A 12,827-nucleotide genomic window follows, 5' to 3' on the forward strand; every position below is an offset into this window, starting at 1 on the left:
TGTTTCTACATCACGCAACCTTCAATGGCACCAGAAGCCGATGTGCAGAAATCTTGGACGTTGAACAGAAAAGAAAAACATTGAATGTATTTGTGTGTTGAGCTGTTAATAATACTACTGATAATAATACTGATAATGATGTGCACATGCAAGGTGCTCAAGCGGTTTTGACTTTGTTTGGCTTGTCGTGACCTCCACTAAAGAGGTCACGGGGGTGGTTCACGATCAGCTGACTCGAGATGTAATGCACCAATGTGAATGTTTGCTTTGCCAGTAGTTTCCAATTGTTCTTATCGTCTTGCTCTCGTGGGTTTGCTGTCCAATCCCCCAGGTCACCCCAACCATCCCCCCCGTGCGTTCATAAACACGATAGGATCAATCAAAAAATCAAGTTGGCCAAATGGGGAAATTTGTAGTTTGCATAAGCATGTTTAGTGTAAGCAGATGCTTGCTGTGAGGGGCATACTAAATGATAGCGCGTGCAGGAACATGCTCGTTTCCGCTCACGGTCGAGCATTGCCAAGCTCCACCGTAGTCGGGTGCTGTTTCTGCATCCAGTGTGCGCTGCTGCCTTTTTGCCTTCATGGCTTTTGTGGTGTTGTGCCAAGTAGAGCGACACACTCCAGTAGTGTGTGCAATGTGGCGTTCATTTCAGGTTTACCTGGCAATCGATGTGATCCATGGCTGTGGCGTTCCTGCTCCTGCGTCCACTGATGCGCTGGGCCAACGTGTTACCATGGTAACCACGTTATCCATTTGAAGCTTAAAGCCAAAGCATAAGTCCACTCATGAACCACTTATTGATGAAGATAAAATGTTTGTGTACAATGTGTAACTTTTTGAAATTGTATCATCAACTTGTTCTGAACATATGAATGAAATGTGTATATGGGTTTTAAAAAGAAAGCTCATGTATATTTAATTTTATCAATGATTGTTTGAATGTAATTTAATGGGCTTAACAATGATTCCGCAATGCCGGGTGTTTGCACGAGTGTGTGCGTGTTGCCAGTTGTTCCGTCATGTAACAAAGATAAGCTTTGGAAATTAAAATGACTTGATGGTGTGATAAATGTGCGTCTGCGTCTGCTGCTGCTTCCAACGTGTCTGACTTAAAAGTAAGTTTTATTAATACCTGCATGTAAGTTTGTTCGGTTTGTATGAAAATGCTTGCCGCAGCTTCTCCCTACATACATTGTGACCAACAAAGCTGACACAATATGAAGTTGTCATTTCTCTTAATTGTTGATTAATGAAATGTTTCGAGTGAGGAGCTATAAAGGTTTTCTGTCATAAACTGACTCTGCCTCTTTTCCCAACACAACTCCGCTTTCAGCTGGACTATTGCATGACAGGTGTGCGTGTCAAATGCCTCAGTGTGTTCTGTATGTTGTTTGTGAATCCATCCAGTAAGGAATAAACCGTATTGGAAAACTAAGTGATTGTTGCAGTGCATTGTACTAGTACTAGGAGGAAAGGTTGTCGAATATGTTTCATTTTCATCACAGTTTTTATTTTTGAAATAACTGAATGGCTCAGGGTCACTACACACAATGGAAGTCTTTCATTCGAATGTGATATTTTCAAAGAAATGTAGAAAACAAATATTCCCCAAAAAGTTTGGATTCTGCAGCTTTTGCCATAAATGTAGTACAATTTTTACAGTTGTTTAATTAATTTGCATTGATTCTCATGAGGCTACAATTGGGATTTAAGTGCATTACTTTTCTATTTAGAAGTGGAGGTATTTTTCACTTTATTTGCACAATGCAGACTTCGGCATCACGTGAATGACTTCAATCAAGCACGAGAAATGGACAGTTCTAGGACATAATTAGGACTTGGTCATCTGATTGGTCGCATTTGGCGCACACTAAGCTGATTGGTTAATGCAAAACATCTATGATTGGTTAATGCAAAACATCTATTTCCGGTTTGGATCGCTTAAACGGGTGAGGCGAGTGACGTTACTTTCTCCTTCATTTGTTCCAGCCAAGGTAAGCACGCTGCTTCAAGCACTAGCAATTAATGTTGTTTTTGCTGTGTATTGATTTATTTGAGCGTGTTTTTGACATGTTTGATTCGTCTTGTGAGTGATTTGACATGCGTTAATTTGTGCTTATACAGCTGAGTCAAAATGCGGGGTCGCCATTTTGTAGCGCAAGGTTTGAACTTTACTCGACGGCCAGATGCGTAATAGCCTCCGTGGCGTCCCGGGCTTGGCGTTTTACACGTTTGAGTGAGTGGTGTGAAGGCGTTTTGAGTGTTTCAGCGGTGTTGTAACGTACAATTGCCGTCGTCCTCGTGGCGGGACTGGAGCTTAAACATGACGTCACCGCGGCAGCGCTGCAGCTCCGCGTTCGTCATTGTTTAGCAAAGTTTGAACTTTGTTCGACGCCTGAGTGCATAATTGGCTTCGTGGCGTCGCTGGCTTGGGGTTTTACACTTTGCGCGAATGAGTCTCGAGCGTTTTTGTGGTTTTAGCGGTGTTGTAATGCACAATTGACCATCGTCCTCGTGGCGAGAGTGTCGCTTGAATATGACGTCGGCGCTGCTGCGACGTGGTCGCCATTTTGTTGAGCAAAGTGTGAACTTTACTCGACGGCCAAATGAATAATGGACATCATGGCGTCGCTGGCTTGGGGTTTTACACTTTGCGCGAATGAGTCTCGAGCGTTTTTGTGGTTTTAGCGGTGTTGTAATGCACAATTGACCATCGTCCTCGTGGCGAGAGTGTCGCTTGAATATGACGTCGGCGCTGCTGCGACGTGGTCGTCATTTTGTTGAGCAAAGTTTGAACTTTACTCGACGGCCAAATGAATAATTGACTTCGTGGCGTCGATGGCTTGGCGTTTTACCCTTTGCGTGTGTGGCGCGAAGCAGTTTGAGGGTTTACGTGGTGTTTTAGCGATGTTATGCACAATTGTCATCGTGGCGGGAGTGTCGCTTGACTATGACGTCGCCGCTGCTGCGACGTGGTCGCCATTTTGTTGAGCAAAGTTTGAGCTTTACTCGACGGCCAAATGAATAATTGACTTCGTGGCGTCGATGGCTTGGCGTTTTACCCTTTGCGTGTGTGGCGCGAAGCAGTTTGAGTGTTTACGTGGTGTTTTAGCGGTGTTATGCACAATTGTCGTCGTGGCGGGAGTGTCGCTTGAATATGACGTCGCCGCTGCTGCGACGTGGTCGCCATTTTGTTGAGCAAAGTTTGAACTTTACTCGACGGCCAAATGAATAGTTGACTTCGTGGCGTCGATGGCTTGGCGTTTTACCCTTTGCGTGTGTGGCACAAAGCAGTTCGAGTGTTTAAGTGGTGTTTTAGCTAGCGGTGTTATAATGCACTATTGCCATCGTCCTCGTGGCGGGAGTGTCGCTTGAATATGACGTCGCCGCTGCTGCGACGTGGTCGCCATTTTGTTGAGCAAAGTTTGAACATTACTCGACGGCCAAATGAATAATTGACATCATGGCGTCGCTGGCTTGGCGTGTTACACTTTGCTTGTGTGGCGCGAAGCAGTTTGAGTGTTTACGTGGTGTTTTAGTGGTATGCACAATTGCTGTCCTCGTGGCGGGAGTGTCGCTTGTATGTGATGTCAACGCTGCTTCGCGGTTGCCATTATGAGCAAAGTTCGGGCTGTTGTATGGTTACTGTCTTACTTTTTTCATTTTAATTCCCAATTAATTGTATAGAGACTCCTTTATGTAATTTTATATGGGTTGGTTAGCCCAAACTTTTTGGCTCAGGGACCACATTGACGTAAAACAAATTGTCAAACAGGCCAGCATTAATTTTACATGCTACTGACGAGGGGAATGCTTTTTTGTATTTTTATTTTACTTTGTTTTACAATGCTGTCTGCTGCTAGGTAGATCTGATAACTGTCTGACTTGGATAAATGAAGGTTAAAATAAAATAATTAAATGCAAAAAAGTATGAAATTTGACTCAACTTTATTAATCAGAATCAACAAACATGTTTGCATTAATGTGAAGGGTGATACTGAGATCTCGACTGCAGTAAATGGGGAAGGTCTGGCTCAAAAGCGGTGGTTTTAATGCGCAAGCTGTCACGCAGGTGGGCGTCACTTATTCTTGTTCTCATGCGGTTCTTATTCATGTTCATGACTGAGAACGTCTCCTCGCACAAGTATGTCAAGCCAAACAAGCTCAACATTTTCTTAGCAAATGTACGAATCTCTTGGAACCTGTCTTTATCCAGCTGCTGGTAAAAGTTGACGAGGGAGTTGTTGGTACCGGCTGCGACACTCCGTGTCACACTTCAGCTCAATGAGCTCCAACTGCAGGTGGGCTGGAACGTCACTGAGATCCATGGAAACAGGGTTAGGTGAGGGGAACCGAACCCTCCCTCTCCCAGTATAGGGGAAATAATTCCCCTTCCGGGATCAGGGGGGAGATGCACGGTCATCCCCCTGCGCCATCTCCCGTCTCCATTTCCCCATTCCTGGCGGCGTGCCTGCTGGCCCCGCCGGTCATAGTGGACCACTTTCCACTCTCCCCCAGTCATCCTTGTTCCAATTTTCTTTTCTTTTTCCAAATGAATTGTATAGTCGTCTTTATGTAATATTTTTTTGTTTTAGATGTGCTATTTATTAATGGGTATACATTTGTAATATTTCTAATCATAACAACCAAAACCCACAAAAAAAACAAAAATCCCCCAAAACCTTTTTTTGTCGACCAAACGGTGTGCCTCGTCAACGTTTCGGCTCTAAGGAGCCTTCCTCAGGTCTTGGCACACTGAATTAAATAAATGCACTTGTACAAAAAAGTGATGTTAACTGTCCAAACATCGAAACCAAACTGAGTTAGTAAAAACGTTCTTCCCTTTTATACCCACTGTTTTTTTGTCCGATGTTTAAAAATCTTTTAAAAGAATATGTGCAAAGTGCTTGTGTGCGTTGTGCCACACGTGATTGTGTGTGCATCTAGGGGTCTGTGCGTCCCAGTAGCAAAAGCAGCATGAAGCTTAAGATCATGCCCAAGGTGAAGAGGGAGAAGGAAAAGCTCCACAAGCAGAAGTCAAACAGCTCGCTCTCAGGTTGGAACATCCGATAAAACACACCCGAAGTCATCTAGCAGACAAATTGGAACGTGGACTGTTTTGAGCAGGTTACTTTGCTTCCCTCTCGTGGCCTGGTGAGGTAAAATTTGCAGCTGCATGGCCGTCTACTTGAAGTTGCTTTCACACAGCATTCCTTTTCCCCCCCTTTCCATATTGTCCACCAAGTTATTCTCCTTTCCTTTTTGAGAGCCTCACCCACCAAAATAGCCTTTGTCCTGAGAACATGCGTGCTTGCACACTGCCGATGTAGGTTGCAACATTAACATAATTAGATGTCAGCGTGCCAGCTCCGATTGTTTTCAACACAAAGTAGCATGTGTAGTGATTTAAAAAAAATAAATAAATGAATACCTCTCTGACATTTTCAATCCAAAAAGTATTTTATGGGGTTAACAATGATTCCGCAATGCTGGGTGTTTGCACGAGTGTGTGCGTGTTGCCAGTTTTTCCGTCATGTAACAAATAAGCTTTGGAAATTAAAATGACTTGGTGTGATAAATGTGCGTCTGCTGCTGCTTCCGACGTGTCTGACTTAAAAGTAAGTTTTATTACCTGCATGCAAGTTTGTTCGGTTTGTATGAAAATGCTTGTCGCAGATTCTCCCTACATTGTGACCAACAAAGCTGACACTATGAAGTTGTCATTTCTCAATTGTTGATAAATGAAATGTTTCGAGTGAGGAGCTATAAAGGTGTTCTGTCATAAACTGACTCTGCCTGTTTTCCCAACACAACTCTGCTTTCAGCTGGACTATTGCATGACAGGCGTGCGTGTCAAATGCCTCAGTGTGTTCTGTATGTTGTTTGTGAATCCATCCAGTAAGGAATAAACCGTATTGGAAAAATAAGTGATTGTTGCAGTGCATTGTGCAAATAAAGTCAAAATACCTCCACTTCTAAATAGAAAAGTAATGCACTCATACCCCAATTGTGGCCTCATGAGAATCAATGCAAACTAATTAAACAACTATGTAAAAATCGTACTACATTTATGGCAAAAGCTGCATAATCCAAACTATTTGGGGAATATTTTTTTTCTAAATTTCTTTGAAAATATAACATTCGAATGAAAGACTTCCATTGTGTGTAGTGACCCTGAACCATTCAGTTATTTCAAAAATAATAACTGTGATGCAAATGAAACATATTCGACAACCTTTCCTCCTAGTACTAGTACAGCAGACTTCGGCATCACGTGAATGACTTGAATCAAGCACGAGAAATGGACAGTTCTAGGAAATAATTAGGACTTGGTCATCTGATTGGTCGCATTTGGCGCCAAAATGTACACAAACTAAGCTGATTGGTTAATGCAAAACATCTATGATTGGTTAATGCAAAACATCTATTTCCGGTTTGGATCGCTTAACCGGCTGAGGCGAGTGACGTTAATGTCTCCTTCATCTGTTCCAGCCAAGGTAAGAACGCTGCTTCATGCTCTCTAGCAATTAACGTTGTTTTTGCTGTGTCTTGACTTATTTGAGCGTGTTTTTGACATGCTTGACTCGGGCACGCACTCTGAGTGTGAAAGCGTCTTGTGAGTGATTTGACATGCGTTAATTTGTGCTTATACAGCTGAGAGAACATGCAGGGTCGCCATTTTGTAGCGTAAGGTTTGAACTTTACTCGACGGCCAGATGCATAATATGCTTCGTGGCTTCGCTGGCTTAGGTTTTTACACTTTGCGTGAGTGGTGTGAAGGCATTTTGAGTGTTTTAGCGGTGTTGTAACATACAATTGCCGTCGTCCTCGTGGCGAGGATGTCGCTTGAATATGACGTCGCCGCTTCTGTGGCGTGGTCGCCATTTTGTTCAGCAAAGTTTGAACTTGACTAGATGGCCAAATGAATAACGGACATCGTGGCGTCGCTGGCTTGGCGTTTTACACTTGGCGTGTGTGGCGCGAAGGAGTTTTCGAGTGTTTCCGTGGTGTTTTAGCAGTGTTTTAATGCACAATTTCCGTCGTCCTCGTGGCTTGAGTGTCGCTTGAATATGACGTCGCCGCTGCTGCGACGTGGTTGCCATTTTGTTGAGCGAAGTTTGAGCTTTACTCGACGCCCAAATGAATAATTGACTTCGAGGCGTCGATGGCTTGGCGTTTTACCATTTTCGTGTGTGGCGCAAAGCAGTTTTCGAGTGTTTACATTGTGTTTTAGCAGTGTTTTAATGCACAATTGCCGTCCTCGTGGCGGGAGTGTCGCTTGAATATGACTCTGCTGCGACGTGGTCGCCATTTTGTTGAGCAAAGTTTGAACTTTACTCGACGTCTAAATGGATAATTGACTTAGTGGCGTCGATGGCTTGGCGTTTTACTATTTGAGTGTGGCGCAAAGTAGTTTTTGAGTGTTCACATGGTGTTTTAGCGGTGTTTTAATGCACAATTGCCGTCCTCGTGGGGGGACTGTCGCTTGTATATGAGGTCAATGCTGCTGCTTCGCGATTGCCATTTTGAGCAAAGTTCGAACTGTCGTATGTTTACTGTCTCAAATTCTTTTATTTTTTTATTTTTAAATTACCTATCAATTGTATAGTCTCCTTTATGTAATTTATTTTAGATGTGCTATATTAATGGGTATGAATTTATATTTCTAATAAAAATCCCCCAATCAGCCAAACTCTGTGCCTCGACAACATTTTCCCTTTCTCAGGTGTTGGCACACCAAATTCAATGCACAAATAGGCGATGTTTACTGTACAAACTGAAGGAACCTGTGTTTAAAATCACCTATTACTTCTGAGGTTCCATGCGTGTTCGTTTTCGTGGAAGAACTAAAATTATAACGCGTTAGAAGTCAACCAATTTATTCCTGACAGAGGAATCTATACATTTTGCAGAGCTCTGGGTTCAGCTGTCACCTGTCCTCTTCAACAGGTGTTTTGGTTTCAAAGCTGATATTTTTCTCCAAAAGCTTTTTGTCTTGCATCAGGAGTTGAAGGTTTTTAAAGTGCTTTTCAACATTTACTCCACTGCATGGACTGGAGAAAAGAACTGCAGCGCTTAAAACCATGTCATCTAAACCTTGTAATGTTGTTGCAGTTGTAAGAAGTCCAAACACGTGCATTGCCAAGGTGGTAATGTTGTTTGGCACTGCAACACCAAAATATAAAATCTTAGTTACCATACAGATATTTATAAGATTTATTGATAAAATTAGCAACCAGTTAACAAATATGGATGACATTGTTCAAATTACTAATGAAAATAGTAATATTTTCTGCAAATGTCCTTGGCATTCTTCATCAAATGCCTCAAGCAACAGTGTAGGATAGGTACTTCAAAATCTGTGGATGTCCCCTTTCCACAAACTATAGAGTAGTAATGTTCAATGGTGCTATTCAAATTGGTCTTTATAAATGAAAGACACAGTGCTTGCATTAGCACAATAGAAGCATGACTGGTGCCTGCATCGCTCTCTGTCCATACATCCTTGAAACGTGTCAAGAAAATACTTGACCGAGGCAGTGGTGTGTTCACAAGTCAAGTAGGGAAGGGTGAGGAGTTTTTCAATGAATTCTTCACAACAAGCTCATACACATAGAATGGTGGGGAGCATTTTTCCTTCTTTATGATGCTGCCAGTGGCGTCCAAATAGAGGATGTCTTCTCTGGTCCTGTCACGATAAATGTCAATACAGTACACCTTTGGGGAATAAAAATACTTTTTGGAGCACATCTGGCTTAAGTCTTTCTTTCCACCATGAAATGCAAACTTAACAGCTCATTGTTGTGCAGATGACTTTGCCTCTTTTCCCATGAAATGGTTTTCAATACAGGAGGTGTGAGTGCCTCATCTCTGCAGCCTGATTCCATGACTGCTTCGTCCAATTTCAGAAGGTTTCTTAAGTAGAGAGATCTGGGCAATTCTTTTTGTAATTTTTGCCCCAGTGAATCCCTTTCTCTTCCTCTCACAGGTCTTGACTTTAGTTCAATGCGATTGTGGATGCTCATACCACCCTTGAAATGTACAGTGTCTTAAAAAAATCCTTTGCTATCTATTGTGACGGTGACTTCAACAGGACAGTTCTCAAATTGACAGTAACACAGACACCAAAATTCCAGGTCTTGTCTTATTGAGCCAAGTGTCTTAGTTCTGTCTTTTGAAAGCTATTGAACAGTATGGATGGATGGATCGAATTCCTTTGGAAATAATGCCAGTCAAGGCCCTTGAATCCTCTGGGTTTTCTCAATTTCTGTAATGAGGCCCAGTCCTATTGGTCAACTAAAAAATAGGTTGGACCGGAAGGCACTTTTATCCTTACGAATGCATCGTCTTCTGTCGACAAGTCAGGATCACGGTCATTGATACTGGTTCCCTATAGAATAAATAGGAAAGCAAAAATATATGAATGGTTTTGTAATCTTTAGTACCTATACCTCATAAGTATGCCTCACAGTTCTGAGGACCAGGGTTCAATCCCCGGTCCTGCCTGTGTGGAGTTTGCATGCTCTCCCCTTGCCTGCATGGGTTTTTGCCCGGCACTCCGTTTTCCTCCCACATCCCAAAAACATGCATTAATTGGAGACTCTAAATTGCCCGTAGGTGTGAGTGTGAATGTTTGTTTGTAGGGTTAGGTGAGGGGAACTGAACCCTCCCTCTCCCAGTATAGGGGAAATAATTCCCCTTCCGGGATCGGGGGGGAGATGCACGGTCCATCCCCCTACGCCATCTCCCGTCTCCATTTCCCCATTCCTGGCGGCGTGCCGGCTGGCCCCGCCGGTCATAGCGTACCACTCTCCACCAGTCATCTTTGTTTTAATTTTCTTTTTTGTATTTCAAAATGAATTGTATAGAGTCGCCTTTGTTATTTATGTAATATTTTTCATCTTAGGGTTAGGTGAGGGGAACCGAACCCTCCCTCTCCCAGTATAGGGGAAATAATTCCCCTTCCGGGATCGGGGGGGAGATGCACGGTCCATCCCCCTACGCCATCTCCCGTCTCCATTTCCCCATTCCTGGCGGCGTGCCTGCTGGCCACGCCGGTCATAGTGGACCACTTTCCACTCTCCACCAGTCATCTTTGTTCTAATTTTCTTTTTTGTATTTCCAATTGAGTTTTATAGAGTTGCCTTTGTTATTTATGTAGTAATTTATGTTTTGGATGTGCTATTTATTAACAGTTATGAATTTGTAATATATCTCTAATTATAACAACAAAAAACAAAAAAAGAGAAAATCCCCCAAAAAGGGTTAGGGTTAGGGTTAGGGTTAGGGGAATGAAACCGATCCCTCCCTCTCCCGGGGTTGGGGATATAATCCCCACTCCGGGATTGGGAAGGAAGTGCACGGTCCATCCCCCCGCGCCAATACCCGTCCTCCCGCCGCCCCTGTTGTTGACGGTCCATCCGGCCACGTCCTCCATAGCGGACCGTAGTCCACTGGCCATCCCAACCCATGCTCTGTCACTTATGATGTAATTATTTATTTATTTATTTATTTGTATTTTTTACTTTTTTATTATTGGTCCACCAATTCTGAGTTCGCCTTGGTTATATAATTAATGAATTCGCCTTGGTTATATAATTAATGAATTCGCCTTGGTTATATAAGTAATGAATTGCTTGCTTTGTTTTGTATCTATTAGCCAAGGTATCAATTTGTAATGTATTTTTATAATAACCAACCAAAAGACCAAAAACAATTGAAAAAAACCAAAACACAACAACAACCAAAAAAAACCCCCCAAGAATTGTATCCCCGTGTGCCTGGACGACGTTTCGGCTCTTGTGAGCCTTCTTCAGGTCCCTGGCACACAGATTCCCCAAGCACAGCTATTGATGTTAACACTACACTGGTCAAAAACGAACTGAGGCTCTTAGTGTGCGCTGGCTTTTATATACTCCCTCATTTGCATAAAGTTTTCTCCCAACAATGAACCGAATTTATTTTTCACTTTTTCCATTAACCCTATAATCCCCCCATGCCATTTAGTTTTAATGAGTTTCCCTATTGGAAAACTACACCTATAATGTATTTTAACTATATTCCTTATTTTTTAATTGTTTTTAATCCTTATACCACTTTTGATTTTTTTACTTTTTATCTAAAGTTTGTTCGAATGTATTGGTGTTTTAATTGTTTTCCATGTGTAGTTCAAGTATTTTAATGGTTTTTATCTCTGTTTTACCCAATGATATCTTTATTTATTTATTTCTATGCTAGGGTTAGGGTTAGGGTTACGAAGACAGCTAGAGTTAGGTTAGGGTTAGGGTTAGGGCGAGCGATAAGATCTCTCCTCCCGTTATGTTGGGAGGAGGTAATGCACAGTCCATCCCCCAGTGTTCTCGTCCCTCCCGGTGCCGAGGCGGTTGGTCCCCGAATCTGCACCTCTTGGCTTTAGGGTCAGTCCGGGCGTGTCTTCGCCCACAGCGAACCACTTGTCCTTTCATCATTCCCAAGCTTGGTTTGTTGTTTATTGACTTATTTGTTTATTCGGCACGTTTTTGCTTTTTTTTGAGTCACCTCCTTTGTTTACGCTGTTTTTGGTTTGTTGTTTATTTATTTATTTATTCAGCACGTTTTTGCTTTTTTTGAGTCACCTCCTTTGTTTAGGCTGTTTTGTGTTTTTCCTTTCTATAAATGTATTCTTATTTTTATTACTGTTATCCACTTTTCTTAGTCTTGGTTTTTGATTAAAGAAATAAAAAAGAGAGAGAAAGAACGACGTGTTGTCTTTTTGTGTGAGTGCCCTTCTTGGCCTATGTGTGTCCTGTGTAATGTACGGGGCTGTATTGCCCTCTAGTGGCGAGAAGTAACCAAATGAGGTCATTTCCAAACGGAGAAAAAAAGGAAAAAAAAGGAAGCGCTATAAAGTGCCCGTCGCGACGTTTCGACCTTCTAGGGTCTTCCTCAGGCTTGGGCACCATGAAAAATAAGTAAATAAGCGAATAATTATTATTAGTGAAGTGGTTAATTAACCGTCTTACTGTTTATGTTGGCTTCAGCGGCTAAGGAGATGTTTTTCTCTCTCGTCGAGCAGCTGGGCAAAATGGTGGGGGCGGCCGAGTCTCCGCCTACTTTTATTTTTAGACCACGTGACTACGCTTCCGGGTCAATGATCCAATGGCTGATCTTAGTTTTTTGGGGAGGCGGTCCTTCACCATCCTTTTGCGATGACGTCAGCTCTTGTTTTTAAATCCAAACAGGTAAGTATTCCAAATATCAATTTTAGGATTAGGACCCTCGGTTTGAGATAGTCCATTTTCAAATTGGTTAAGTTTATCCGACCCAGCGTTTCTCCTCTTGGAAACGCTGGTTTGACCATGCTGGATAAGTTGTCCATCCCTTATTTTAGTCCTCATTTTGGGCTCTACGGTACCCTATTTTGGAGGTGATGCACCGATTAGGGTTAGGCGAGGGGAACCGAGCCCTCCCTCTCCCGGACACAGGGACGTAGTCCCCTTTCCAGGATCGGGAGGGGGGTGCACGGTCCTTCCCCCAACGCTCCCCTCCGTCCTCCCGTTCCCGTTCCTGGTGACGCGCCTGTTGGCGTCGTCGTCCATAGTGGACTTGGGTCCACTGTCCTTTCCACATTTTTGTGTTTTTAATTTGTGTGTCTATTTATCTTTTATCCAGTAATATGTATTTATTTATTTATTTATTTATTGTGGTGGATTCGCCTTTGCTATATAAATAATAATGGTTGTTTTCAATTATGCTATTTATTAGGTTAGATCTGTATTGATAATGTATTTTTCTATAATTGCCAAAAAAAACCCAAAAACCAATTTTTTACACAATCCCAAAAA

At 42.5% G+C, this 12,827-nt stretch overlaps 1 long non-coding RNA gene across 1 annotated transcript; it reads right to left on the minus strand.

Moving 5' to 3' along the window:
• Positions 1 to 8,206: 8,206 nt before the first annotated feature.
• LOC133484046 (uncharacterized) lies at positions 8,207 to 12,417 on the minus strand. The gene is made up of 2 exons (XR_009790278.1): positions 12,006 to 12,417; positions 8,207 to 9,394 (listed from the first exon to the last, which is right to left on the minus strand). It is a non-coding gene; the product is annotated as an uncharacterized LOC133484046 (long non-coding RNA).
• Between the last annotated feature and the right edge of the window lie 410 nt (positions 12,418 to 12,827).

The sequence above is a fragment of the Phyllopteryx taeniolatus genome, chromosome 9 (assembly GCF_024500385.1).
Source record: "Phyllopteryx taeniolatus isolate TA_2022b chromosome 9, UOR_Ptae_1.2, whole genome shotgun sequence".
Classification (NCBI taxonomy): Eukaryota; Metazoa; Chordata; class Actinopteri; order Syngnathiformes; family Syngnathidae; genus Phyllopteryx; species Phyllopteryx taeniolatus.